Raw genomic sequence first — 14,802 nt, forward strand, 5'->3', positions numbered from 1 at the left:
CTCAGGCAAAGTTATATACAGCAAGCCAACCGTTAACTGACCCAGTATCAACGTTATTATAAGCAGGCTCTCCCCATCTCGTATCGAATTATAAGTCCACCCCTCCTGTTTTTAATATCTAAATATCAATGATGTAATAAGCCCACCCCTTCTGATCCAAATATTATCTCTTGTCATAGCCTAGCCAAATCTCTCCCAACCTCCATGTCCCCTCAAGTCTACTCCCTGGTTTTGTGTCTATCAACTGCAGCGACAGTTGGCGAAGAGCTCTTGTCAAGCCATGCTGGTGGACGCAAGTATGCAAGGGTGCACGTGATCGTGTGCGTGCTTCTGACTTTTGACTGGCTGAAGCCAATAAAGATCGATGTGCATATATATAATCCAGCCTGTCAAATCTCTGCAGAGTCGACATGTGCTGTTTCAAATGTCAAAAGAGGCTGGAGGGATGGTTCGGTGTTTCTTAAGAGCATGTATTGCTCTTACTGACGGACCTAGCTCCGTTTCCAGCACCCACCATAACTGACTTACAATGTCATGTAGCTCCAGAGGGTTCAACAGCCTCTTTTGGATTGCAGGCACCTATATTCACATGGGCACATTCCCTCACACACATATGAACGTAATTAAAAATTACAAACATTGTAAATGTCAAAAGTCAAAGAGCGCTAGATGACTTTTGGTCATTCACTCAAGGCTGACTTGCAGCCAGGGGATCCTGGTTCATGTCTGTTGAAAGTGGAGGAGGACATGGACTGCCAAAGGCCTGCTTTTCAGAAAAATCTCTAACAGAATGGTCTCTTAATTTCTATTGTTTATTTTCCACATCAAGTAGGGAATGAGAATTCAGCAGTGGAACTAACAGTAGTCCATTTTCACAGTTTCAGAAGTAAATTTTTGAAAAGAAACTAATGCATATTCCATGCAAAATGAACATCCACTAATATACTTCTTTGCCTCTTTTCCCCTGACTACATTTTATGTTCTCCCTATTTTTATCTTCTCCCATAAAATCTGCAATAATTCCAAAGTGTTTTTTTAGAGAGCAAAACATTTAAATTTTTTAATTGGCAATTTTCTTTCCCCAACCCACTAGGTCACAATGATATATAGATAGATAGATAGATAGATAGATAGATAGATAGATAGATAGATAGATAGATAGATATAGATATAGATATAGATATAGATATAGATATAGATATAGAGAGAGTACATATATATATATACACACATATAATATATATATATATATATTATTCTTTCAGAGGCTTTCTTGACCCCCAAGTCCTGGCTTGAGCTCCTGCCATCCCTGTATGCCTTCCCACATTCCATCCACCCAGCACCATAAGCCCTCCAGTAGCAATGTCAGTCTCTCCGACCAAGGAACTGAATTAGAGTCCTTTACAAAGCACATGGCTAGAGGTTGCAGGATTTGTCAGTTTTGATAGTTGTTCAGTCTTTTGACACGCTGAAAAGGTTTCAATTCAATACCCTTATTTTCAAATTCTGCAAACATGCAGCTGCACAATAAACTAGTAGGATGTCCAAACCTCAGGACTCCTCTGTCCAATATTACCTCTGTTTGTCTATGGAGAGCCACATAAGGTCACAGCTCTTTACTTTACTCCCTTGGTACAGCAGGTAATACTTCTGTTGGCAGGAATTCCCCTCAGTTCTGTGCAATGCTGGGATTCATGTATGAAGACTGCTGAACACTGTCTTGTGGGCATCAGTGTGAGCTTTGCTACAGGTTCCCCTGCTCTGCAAAACTTAAAACTCTTGTCTGTTTTCATCTCTCAAAACCTCTATCAAATAGTTTTTCTCCAAGAAACAACATAGGAATACTTTAGCATTTTATACCATGTAATTATAAAGCAGTATGTAATCTGGGAACACGTGATCTAACATACATCCCTGAACAGTTTGAAGATATTTTCAAATGAGATAAACTCAAAAATAAAACCAAGAAAATAAAACTCTTATGCCAAATATTTAAATATGACAGGATGGGTTTTATTTTAAAATGTCAATGCTCACATTTACTTGACCTTTACTATGCTAAATGGTGTGCATACTATATAAATAACAAAATAATATTCCTGACACTTCCCTTACCATAAAAAAACTAACATTCAGAAGACTTACTACTAAGGACAAATATACCCATGCTTAGAATTCAAATTAGTAGCACATATTATTTTTATGAAATTGACTTGATTGCAAATATTTTTGTATGTACCCATGATGCACTTAACCATATTAACCCCCCATTACCTTCTCCCCACTGCATCCTTAGTCCCATTCTTCTTCCCAATACTCCACCTTTTTTTTTTAAAGATTTATTTATTTATTATATGTGAGTAGTACACTGTTGCTGTCTTCAGACCACTGAAGAGGGCAGATCCCATTACAGATGGTTGTGAGCCACCATGTGGTTGCTTTTGAACCCAGGACCTCTGGAAGAACAGTCGGCGCCTAACCTCTGAGCCATCTCTCCAGCCCAATTCCACCTTTAATATGCATTTCATTTCTTAATTTCTGGACTCTACTTGTAAGATAAAGAGTGTTTTTCTGAGCCTGGTTTAGTTCACCTAACATGAAGGCATACTGTTCCGTCCTTTTTCCTAAAAATTACACATGTACACAAAATCTGCATTCTTTCACACTAATGAAAACTCACACCTTTTGCACACTGGCACAACTTTAAGTACACAATCACATAGCTACACAAAATCATCCTCACACAATACATGGTTACTCACATTTTCACTCACTCATGCCTATCAGCATCCTCAGACATGTTCACACTCACAAATGAACACATCCTCACACTCTGCATTCTCACAATTCCACTCTTGCACTTTTCCACTCAACCACAACCTCCTCGTTCTACAAAGGACTGTGAGATCATCCAAAATAATGTCATGCATTTCATCTACTCTTAGCATGAATCCCCGAGGGACCCATCCAGCTCATTCATTATTATCCCTATTGAGCTACCAAGCAGCTATGATTGGTCATCACCAAGTCCTAAACACTTGGGTCCCAAATCCTTGAGGGGCAAATGATGTGGTAAAAATGCATAAATTAAATGCTTTGATGTTAAGAATTGAAAGTATATAAATGGTCTTACAACTGGCTACAAGATGGGCACATTAACTAAACAAAAGTCAGGAGTTTAAAAATAAAGCACAAAAGCTGTGTTAAGAGGAAAACTCATAGCCCTGAGTGCCTGCAGAAAGAAACAGGGGAGAGCATATATCAACAGCTTGACAGCACACCTAAAAGCTCTAGAACAAAAAGAAGCAGGAGGAGTAGAAGGCAGGAAACAATCAAACTCAGAGCTGAAATCAATCAAGTAGAAACAAAAAGGACCATAGAAAGAATCCACAGAACCAAAAGCTGGTTCTTTGAGAAAATCAACAAGATAGATAAACCCTTAGCCAGACTAACGAGAGGACACAGAGAGTGTGTACAAATTAACAAAATCAGAAATGAAAAGGGGGACATAACTACAGAATCAGAGGAAATTCAAAAAATCATCAGATCCTACTACAAAAGCCTATATTCAACAAAACTTGAAAATCTGCAGGAAATGGACAATTTCCTAGACAGATACCAGGTATCGAAGTTAAATCAGGAACAGATAAACCATTTAAACAACCCCATAACTCCTAACGAAATGGAATCAGTCATTAAAGGTCTCCCAACCAAAAAGAGTCCAGGTCCAGATGGGTTCAGTGCAGAATTCTATCAGACCTTCATAGAAGACCTCATACCAATATTATCCAAACTATTCCACAAAATTGAAACAGATGGAGCACTACCCGAATTCCTTCTATGAAGCCACAATTACTCTTATACCTAAACCACACAAAGACCCAAAAAGAAAGAGAATTCAGAACAATTTCCTTATGAATATCGATGGAAAATTACTCAATAAAATTCTCGCAAGCTGAATCCAAGAAAACATCAAAACAATCATCCATCATGATCAAGTAGGCTTCTTCCCAGGTATGCAGGGATGGTTTAATATATGGAAAACCATCAGCGTAATCCACTATATAAACAAACTGAAAGATAAAAACCACATGATCATTTCATTAGATGCTCAGAATGCAATTGACAAAATTCAACACCCCTTCATGATAAAAGTCCTGGAAAGAATAGAAATTCAAGGCCCATACCTAAACATAGTAAAAGCCATATACAGCAAACCAGTGGCTAACATTAAACTAAATGGAGAGAAACTTGAAGCAATCCCACTAAAATCAGGGACTAGACAAGGCTGCCCACTCTCTCCCTACTTATTCAATATAGTTCTCGAAATCCTAGCCAGAGAAATTAGACAACAAAAAGAGATCAAAGGGATACGGATTGGAAAGGAAGAAGTCAAAATATCACTATTTGCAGATGATGTGATAGTATATTTAAGTGATCCCAAAAGTTCTACCAGAGAACTACTAAACCTGATAAACAACTTCAGCAAAGTGGCTGGGTATAAAATTAACTCAAATAAATCAGTAGCCTTCCTCTACACAAAAGAGAAACAAGCTGAGAAAGAAATTGGGGGAAGACACCCTTCATAATAGTCACAAATAATATAAAATACCTCAGTGCGACTTTAACCAAGCAGGTGAAATATCTGTATGATAAGAACTTCAAGACACTGAAGAAAGAAATTGAAGAAGACCTCAGAAGATGGAAAGATCTCCCATGCTCATGGATTGGCAGGATTAATATAGTAAAATGGCCATTTTACCAAAAGCGATCTACAGATTCAATGCAATCCCCATCAAAATACCAATCCAATTCTTCAAAGAGTTAGACAGAACAATTTGCAAATTCATCTGGAATAACAAAAAACCCAGGATAGCTAAAACTATCCTCAACAATAAAAGGACTTCAGGGGGAATCACTATCCCTGAACTCAAGCAGTATTACAGAGCAATAGTGATATAAAAAAAAAACTGTATAGTATTGGTACAGAGAGAGGCAGATAGACCAGTGGAATAGAATTTAAGACCCAAAATTGAACCCACATACCTATGGTCACATGATTTTTGACAAAGGAGCCAAAACCATCCAATGGAAAAAAAGATAGCATTTTCAGCAAATGGTGCTGGTTTAATTGGATGTCAGCATGTAGAAGAATGCAAATCTATCCATTCTTATCACCCTGTACAAAGCTTAAGTCCAAGTGGATCAAGGACCTCCACATCAAACCAGATACACTCAAACTAATAGAAGAAAAAGTGAGGAAGTATCTCGAACACATGGGCATTTGAGAAAATTTCCTGAACAAAACACCAATGGCTTATGCTCCAAGATCAAGAATCAACAAATGGGATCTCATAAAACTACAAAGCTTCTGTAAGGCAAAGGACACTGTGGTTAGAACAAAACGGCAACCAACAGATTGGGAAAAGATCTTTACCAATCATACAACTGATAGAGGGCTTATATCCAAAATATACAAAAAACTCAAGAAGTTAGACTGCAGGAAGACAAATGACCCTATTAAATAAAGGAGGTTCAGAGCCAATCAAAGAATTCACAGCTGAGGAATGCTGAATGGCTGAGAAGCACCTAAAGAAATGTTTAACATCTTTAGTCATAAAGGAAATGCAAATCAAAACAACTCTGAGATTCCACCTCACACCAGTCAGAATGGCTAAGATCAAAAACTCAGGTGACAGCAGATGCTGGCGAGGATGTGGAGAAAGAGGAACACTCCTCCACTGTTGGTGGGATTACAAACTGGTACAACTATTCTGGGAATCAGTCTGGAGGTTCCTCAGAAAATTGGACATTGCACTACCTGAGGACCCAGCTATACCACTCCTGGGCATGTACCCAAAAGATGCTCCAACATATAACAAAGACACATGTTCCACTATGTTCATAGCAGCCTTATTTATAATAATCAGAAGCTGGAAAGAACCCAGATGCCCTTCAACAGAGGAATGGATACAGAAAATGTGGTACATCTACACAATGGAATACTACTCAGCTATCAAAAACATTGACTTTATGAAATTCATAAGCAAATGGATGGAACTGGAAAATATCATCCTGAGTCAGGTAACCCAATCACAGAAAAACACACATGGTATGCACTCATTGATAAGTGGATATTAGCCCAAATGCTCGAATTACCCTAGATGCACAGAACACATGAAATTCAAGGATGACCAAAATGTGGATGCTTCACTCCCTCTTTAAAAGAGGAATAAGAATAACCTTAGGAGGGGATAGTGAGGCAAAGATTAAAACAGAGGCAGAAGGAACACCCATTCAGAGCCTACCCCACATGTGGCCCATACATATACAGCCACCCAATTAGAAAAGATGGATGAAGCAAAGAAGTGCAGGCCGACAGGAACTGGATGTTGATCTCTCCTGAGAGACACAGCCAGAATACAGCAAATACAGAGGCGAATGCCAGCAGCAAACCACTGAACTGAGAACGGGACCCCCGTTGAAGGAATCAGAGGAAGGACTGGAAGAGCCTGAAGGGGCTCGAGACCCCATATGAACAACAATGCCAACCAACCAGAGTTTCCAGGGACTAAGCCACTACCCAAAGACTATACCTGGACTGACCCTGTGCTCCAACCTCATAGGTAGCAATGTATAGCCTAGTAAGAGCACCAGTGGAAGGGGAAGCCCTTGGTCCTGCCAAGACTGAACCCCCAATGAACGGGATTCTGGGGAGGAGGGCGGTAATGGGGGGAGGATGGGGAGGGCAACACCCATATAGAAGGGGAGGGGGAGGGTTTAGGGGAATGTTGGCCTGGAAACAGGGAAAGGGAATAACATTTGAAATATAAGTAAGAAATACTCAATTTAATAAAGATGGGGGAAAAAAGAAAAGAAAAGCAGTGAGGATGAGATAATATAGCATTAAGGTGACGGTGTGAAGAATGCCTTTTGGCCTGGATGACAGACATGAATGATGATGTCATGAAGCAAAGCTATACAACAGACATTAAACAGAAAAACAGCTACTCAGATCTCCCCCAGCTCGGTGCAATGTGATGCAGGGATGCCACTGAGACCAGGGCAGAAGAGATCCATACTGATGTGGAACAGCATCTAAGGGATGAAGATGCTCCTAACAATCAGAACACATGGTTGGCCATGGAAAACTTAAGAAACATCTCAGGAAAAGCAGACCTTCAGCATTGGGCTTCAACAGAGATTTTGGCACTCTCTAAAAGTACATCTTCTAAAAGGGTGAAACAGGGGCATAGCCTGCGAAGATTTTCTCCATTCTATAATCTTCCTTTCACTTTATTTTGTGTGTGTGTGTGTGTTACTAGAGGTTTTTAACTTCCTGAAATCCCATTTGTCTTGCTTCCTCAGCAACTAAGTAGTCCTATTGAGAACAAGTTTGCCTATGTTTATATCTTAAAGGCCTTTTCCCTCCATTTCCTCCAACAGTTTGTAGTTCTTTGTCTCACATTAAGGTCTTTGTTCTACTGAGAGTCAAATTTGTGAAGAGCAGGGCACACAGACCTAGCTTGGTTCTTCTCCATGTGGATGTCCAGTTCCTGCAATCCCATTTGTTCTCATCTGCAGACCAAGCATGCTAGACTAGCAACCTGACACACACAACATGCCCACAGGTGCAATAAAGGTGTGACTGATATGGAGGCAACCAGATGCTTTCTGGTTGGATTTGAAACCCAATACACAGTCAGGAGTTCACATCTGATCTCATAAACCTGGTCAGAAGCCTGGTTCTAAGATGGGACATTCATATCCTGTGTGAGGGGACCATAGCTTTCTTTTGCTAAATGGACATGATGTGCATATCAAATTGCAAAATAAGTTCTAAAAACATATTTATGCCCATATATTAGTATTGGTATATGTTATGTTTTCTTCACAGAATATTCTCTTTGCAGTGAGCAGTGGTTGCCGCAAAACTTTATAACTAGACAAATTGGAGATAGACAGTTATACAATTATCATCATTGGTTAATAATATTTCCTCTATGTTCCTGTGAAGTTGACTATGATGTAATTGGAATAATTTAAAACAAAATCCATTTCACTTTTAAAAAAAGTAAAGCAGATTTTATAGTCATGAAAATTTTGTTACATTTGGCCTGAAACACATAAAATCAATAACCTATGTGCTATGAAATATCTTGAATTATTAATTTAATCATAACTTAATCATAAGCAATTTAAGAACCAAATGTACGGGCTGGAGAGATGGCTCAGCGGTTAAGAGCACTGACTGCTCTTCCAGAGGTCCTGAGTTCAATTCCCAGCAACCACATGGTGGCTCACAACCATCTGTAAAGAGATCTGATGCCCTCTTCTGGTGTGTCTGAGGACAGCTACACAATACAGCTATCTTGTACTTATATATAATAAATAAATAAATCTTTAAAAAAAAAAAGAACCAAATGTACATTATATTTCATAAGCTGTGTGCTGTCAGAATTCACTGACCTGACTCTAGAAGTGAGGCTACCTCCCACTGCAATTTCAGTCCCAAATGTCTCAAAGTGTTTCCAAGGCTCCTTTTGGTAGATGGAGGTAGTTCCCCACCATTGTGACAGGGAGGGTAAACCAACCAAAGAGGAGAAATAGCGCCCCTGAAATCAGCTTGAAGGCAAACAATTCCAAACCACCATTACTATTGTTTATTCTATAGTATCAAAGTGCATACAGTGAGAATTCAGAAGTTCATTCACGGAAAGTTCACCCACAGGAAGTTGATCCAACGTGGAGGGGACATTCTCAATCCAAAATTCCAGCAACTGCTCCAACTTTCCCAGTCCACTTCTGCAGGATATTCTTAGCATCTGGTTTGGTATCTCTCTGCTATTTGTTCTCTTACTTGGTAGCCTGAGAAAATGTTCTGCTCTGTTCTTCCCAGAGACCCCACTAGGAACTCCACTTTGCTGCCTTAAAGAGCATTCCAGTTTCTGTTGGATGTTTTGTGCACCTGGAGGATGTTTTGCTTTCTATCATCTGCCATTTGCTTTTTAATCTTTTAATCTGGTTTGATGTATACTTAGCAGTTTGCTTTCTTGCTGTAATAAAAATCATGAAAAATAGCAACTTGGAAAGGAAAGGGTTACAACCCGTTGCTAAGGAAAGCCAAGATAGGAACTAAGAAGACAACTTTGATAGGGAAAAATCATTCTCTATTTCTTACCCCAATCTAGTTTGTTGTCACAATACCCTGAGGATTATTGAACTTATTTTCCTACTAACATCTACACTAGCATAGCTCAACCTGTGAGTCACAATACCTTTAGGGATCTATGACCCTTTCACAGGGCCACCTAAGACCATCAGAAAACAGATATTTACAATCCATAACAGTAGCAAAATTAGCTATGAAGTAGCAACAAAAATAAATTTATCATTGGGGTCATGAGGGTCACAGGATTACAAGGGTTGAGACCCATGACTCTATCCTAAAAGTATGGATTTAAATACAACCATCAGAGTGCTCTAAACTTAAGTATGCTTACTTTTATCAGATCTTCAAGTATATTCTTAGCATGTTCCTATTTGTTTGAACAACTCCTTTTTGCATTTTTTTAACAAGTGAAGGTGATGCCTGGTGATGTGTTCTCATGGCTTTTGAATGAGACTGCTTTATTTCTGAAGGTCAGCTTTGTTGAGTGCAATATTCTTGACAGGCAGGGTGATATTTTCAAGTTCCATCCATTTGCCTATGAATTTCATAAAGTCATTGTTTTGGATAGCTGAGCAATATTCCATTGGTTGTGTAGATGTACCACATTTTCTGTATCCATTCCTCTGTTGAAGGGCATCTGGGTTCTTTCCAGCTTCTGGCTATTTTTCACAATCTTGTTGCTGCTCTCTATTACCATTTTACCTTTCACTCACAGTATTTATAAACTTCTAAGATTTAAAAAATTACTTCAACCTATTAAATTGCTCTAGTTTCAAAATTACTTCCTTGACATTTAGTTTCTCAAAACAGGTGCTTTGAATTCTTTGCCACTGACAGTTAAAATTTCTCCTTTCTTCAGGATTATCTAGCAGTACCTTGATTTGTATCTGGTGCTAGTTTTTGCCTGCTCATTGAAGTTGTGCTGACTCCAACCTCTGTAGCCTGACTATAAAAAATGGCATTCAATAGTAAGTCTCCCCAGGTCTTCTGTTAAGGTCCTTAAGCCCACAATCACTGGAGCTGCAGAAGTGCTCTGAACCCAGAACTACCACAGATGGATGTGGCATTCAGAGGAAATGGAAGCACAACTGCTGAAGACTGAGGCATACCTGTTGCTATAGGTTACTCTGAGCCAATGGCCATTACAGTCCACCACCATCTCACTGTCAACACAGGAGAGTAGATGTAAGGATCTGTACAGACCAGTACTGGGTTCAGAAACCATATTCTGTACTTGCTTCCCTTTTTCTCACAGAGAGACTATATCTTCATGCTCTACTGGTTGAGATATGGACAAGTGTAACCTAAGTAATGTACAACTGCCTTTTCTATCCTACCCAACCAGGTCTGTTTGCTAAAAGTCAAGGTATTTTTACATATAATGGATTATTTAAGTGGGTGTTCATCCTGATGGAACTGGAAAACCCAATTCCCATAATTCAAATTAGGCATTTGGATGGCTCAGAAAAGCTTAAAACTTTTAAAAATTTATTCTCCTTAAAATGCTTCAGTTGGAATGTGATTTTGAAATATATCAGAATAAGTTCTTTTTCTAAGAATTTATTTTGGGGGGGGGGCTGGAGAGATGGCTCAGAGATTAAGAGCACTGTCTGCTCTTCCAGAGGTCCTGAGTTCAATTCCCAGCAACCACATGGTGGGTCACAACCATCTATAATCAGGTCTGGTGCCCTCTTCTGGCCTGCAGGTGCATACATGCAAGCAGAAAGCTGTATGATGTATACATAATAAATAAATAAATAAATAAATAAATAAATAAATACATGTTTAAAAAAGAATTTATTTTTTAAATTGGATATTCTTCACTTACATTTCAAATGTTATTCCGTTTCCCAGTTTCCAGTCCATAAGCCGTTTTCCCATCCCCCTCTTCTATAAGGGTTTTCCCCCTCCCCAACCACCTCCTTTCTGCCTCCCACCACTGACATTCCCCTACAATGGGGGGGGGTCCAGCCTTGGCAGGACCAAAGGCTTCTCCCATTGCTGCCCAACAAGGCCATCCTCTGCTACCTATGCAGCTGGAATCATGGGTCTATCGTCTTTGGGTAGTGGTTTAGTCCCTGGGAGCTCTGGTTGTTTGGCATTGTTGTTCTTATGGGGTTGCAAACCCATTCAACTCCTTCAATCCTTTCTCTAACTCTTCCAATGGGGACACCATTTTCAGTTCAATAGTTTGGTGCTAGCATTCACCTATTTGTCACGCTCTGTTGAACCTATCAGGAGACAGCTATAGCAGGCTTCTGTCAGCATGCATTTCTTGGCTTGATCAATGTTGTCTAAATTTGGTGGCTGTATATATATGGGCTGAATCAAACAGGTGGGGCAGGCTCTGAATGGTTATTCCTTCAGTCTCTGCTCCAAACTTTGTCTCCATATATCCTCCTATGAATATTTTTTTCTTTTTAAGGACTGAAGCATCCACACTTCAGTCGTCCTTTTTCTTGAGCTTCATGTGGTCTGTGGATTGTATCTTGGGTAATTCAAGATTTGGGGTTAATATCCACTTAATCAGTGAGCACATACCATGTGTGTTTTTTTGTGATTGGGTTACCTCACTCAGGATCATATTTTCCAGTTCCATCCATTTGCCTATGGATTTCATGAAGTCATTGTTTTGGATAACTGAGTAGTAGACCATTGCGTAGATGTACCACATTTCCTGTATCCATTCCTCTGTTGAAGGGCATCTGGGTTCTTTCCAGCTTCTGGCTATTATAAATAAGGCTGCTATGAACATAGTGTAGCATGTGTCCTTCTATGTTGGAGCATCACTTGGGCATATACCCAGGAGGGGTATAGCTGGGTCTCGGGTAGTACAATGTCCAACTTTCTGAAGAACCTACAGACTAATATCCAGAGTAGTTGTACCAGGTTACAATTCCACCAACAATGGAAGAGTGTTCTCTTCCTCCACATCCTTGCCAGCATCTGTTGTCACCTGAGTGACATTTTAACTTAGCCATTCTGATTGGTGTGAGGTGGAATCTCGGGGTTGTTTTGATTCGCATCTCCCTGATGATTAAGGATGTTGAACATTTATTTAGTGCCTCTCAGCCATTTGATGTTCCTCAGCTGAGAATTCTTTGTTTAGCTTGGTATTCCATTTTTTTTTAATAGGGTTATTTGGTTGTCTAGAGTCTAACTTGAGTTCTTTGTATATTTTGGATATTAGCCCTCTATTGGATGTAGTACTGGTAAAGATCTTTTCCCAATCTGTTGGTTGCCATTTTGTCCTAATGACAGTATCCTTTGCCTTACAGAAGCTTTGCAGTTTTATGAGGTACTACTTGTTGATTCTGGATCTTAAAGCAGAAACCATTGGTGTTCTGTTCAGGAAATTTTCCCCCGAGCCAATGTGTTCCAGGCTCTTCCCCACTTTTTCTTCTATTAGTTTGAGTGTATCTGGTTTGATGTGGGGGTCCTTGATCCACTTGGACTTAAGCTTTGTACAGGGTGATAAGAATGGATCGATTTGCATTCTTCTGCATTTGCTGAAGTTGTTTATCTCTGGTGGAACTTTTGGCATCACTTAAGTATACTATCATATCATCTGCAAATAGTGATATTTTGACTTCTTCCTTTCCAATTTGTACCCCTTTGACCTACTTTTGTTGTCTGATTGCTCTGGCTAGGACATCGAGAACTATATTGAATAGGTAGGGAGAGTGGGCAGCCTCTCTAGTCCCTGATTTTAGTGAAACTTCTTCAAATTTCTCTCCATTTAGTTCGATGTTGGCTACTGGTTTGCTGTATATTGCTTTTACTATGTTTAGGTATGGGCCTTGAATTCCTGAGCTTTCCAAGATTTTTAACATGAAGAGGTTTTGAATTTTGTCGAATGTTTCTCAGCATCTAATGAAATGATCATGTGTTCCCCTCCCCGCTTTGAGTTTGTTTACATAATGGATTGCGTTGATGGATATCTATATATCCCTGGGATGAAGCCTACTTGATCATGATGGATGATCATTTTGATATGTTCTTGGATTTGGTTTGCCAGAATTTTATTATTTTTGCATTGATGTTCATAAGCAAATTTTTTCTTAAGTTCTTTCTTTGTTGGGTCTTTGTGAGTAGATACTAGATACGAGTAATTGTGGCTTCACAGAAGGAATTGAGTAGGGTTCTTTCCGTTTTTATTTTGTGGAATAGTTTGAATAGTATGACATTGTATTGATATTGGGTCTTCTATGAAAGTCTGATAGAATTCTACCTTAAACCCATCTGGTCCTAGGCTTTTTTGTTGTTGTTGTTGTTGTTGTTGTGAGACTCTTAATAACTGCTTCTATTTCTTTAGGAGTTTTGGAAGTGTTTAGATAGTTTATCTCCTAAGATTTAAATTTTGTACCTGGCATGTGTCTAGAAAATTTTCCATTTCATACAGATTTTCTAGTTTTTTGAATATAGGCTTTTGTAGTAGGGTCTGATGAATTTTTGAATTTCCTCAGATTCTGTTATGTCTCCCTTTTCATTTCTGATTTTGTTAATCTGGATATACTGTCTATGCCCTTTGGTTAGTTTGGCTAAGGGTTTATCTATCTTTTTGATTTTCTCAAACCAGCTCCTAGTTTTGTTGATTCTTTGAATAGTTCTTTTTGTTTCTACTTGGTTGATTTCAGCCCTGAATTTAATTATTTCCTGCTTTCTACTCCTCTTGGTTATATTTGCTTTAGTTCTAGAGCTTTGAGGTGTGCTGTCAAGCTGCTAATGTATGCTCTCTCCAGTTTCTATTTGGAGGTACTCATAGCGATGAGCTTGCCTCTTAGCACTGCTTTCATTGTGTACCATAAATTTGGGTATGTTGTGCCTTCATTGTCATTAAATTCTAAAAAGTCTAATTTCATTTCTTCCTTGACCAAATTATCAGAGTAGAGCGTTGTTCAGCTTCCATGTGTATGTGGGCTTCCTGTCGTTATTGAAGACCAGACTTAAGTCTGTGGGGATCTCATAGGATGCATGGGATTATTTCAATCTTTTTATATCTATTGAGTTCTGCTTTGTGACTGATTATATGGTCAATTTTGAAGAAGGTAACATGAGATGCTGAGAAGGTATATTATTCTGTTTAGGCTAAAATGCAAAGTATTTGTTAAGTTCATTTGGTTCATAACTTGTTTCTCTGTTGTTTAGTTTGTTTCCATTATCTGTCCACTCATCAGACAGGGGTGTTAAAATCTACTATTATTGTGTGAGGTGCAACGTTTCCTTTGAGCTTTACTCAGATTTCTTTTATGAATGTAGGTGTCCTTGCATTTGGAGCATATTCAGTTTGAGAGTTCATTTTGGTGGATTGTTCCTTTGATGCATATGAAGTGTCCTTATCTTTTTTTAATTACTTTTAGTGAAAAGTGGATTTTATTCAATAGAATGGTTACTCCAGCTTGTTTCTTCACACCATTTGCTTGGAAAATTGTTTTCCATCCTTTTACTGTGAGGAAGTATCTGTCTTTGTCATTGAGGTGTGTTTCCTGTATGCTGGATCCTGTTTACTTATCCGGTCTGTTAGTCTATGTCTTTTTATTGGGTAACTGAGTCTATTGATGTTGAGATATTAGGAACCAGTGACTGTTTCCTATTTGTGTTGCTGTTGTTGTTAGAAGTGAAATTATGTT

This window comes from Rattus rattus, chromosome 14 (genome assembly GCF_011064425.1).
Source record: "Rattus rattus isolate New Zealand chromosome 14, Rrattus_CSIRO_v1, whole genome shotgun sequence".
NCBI classification, from domain to species: Eukaryota; Metazoa; Chordata; class Mammalia; order Rodentia; family Muridae; genus Rattus; species Rattus rattus.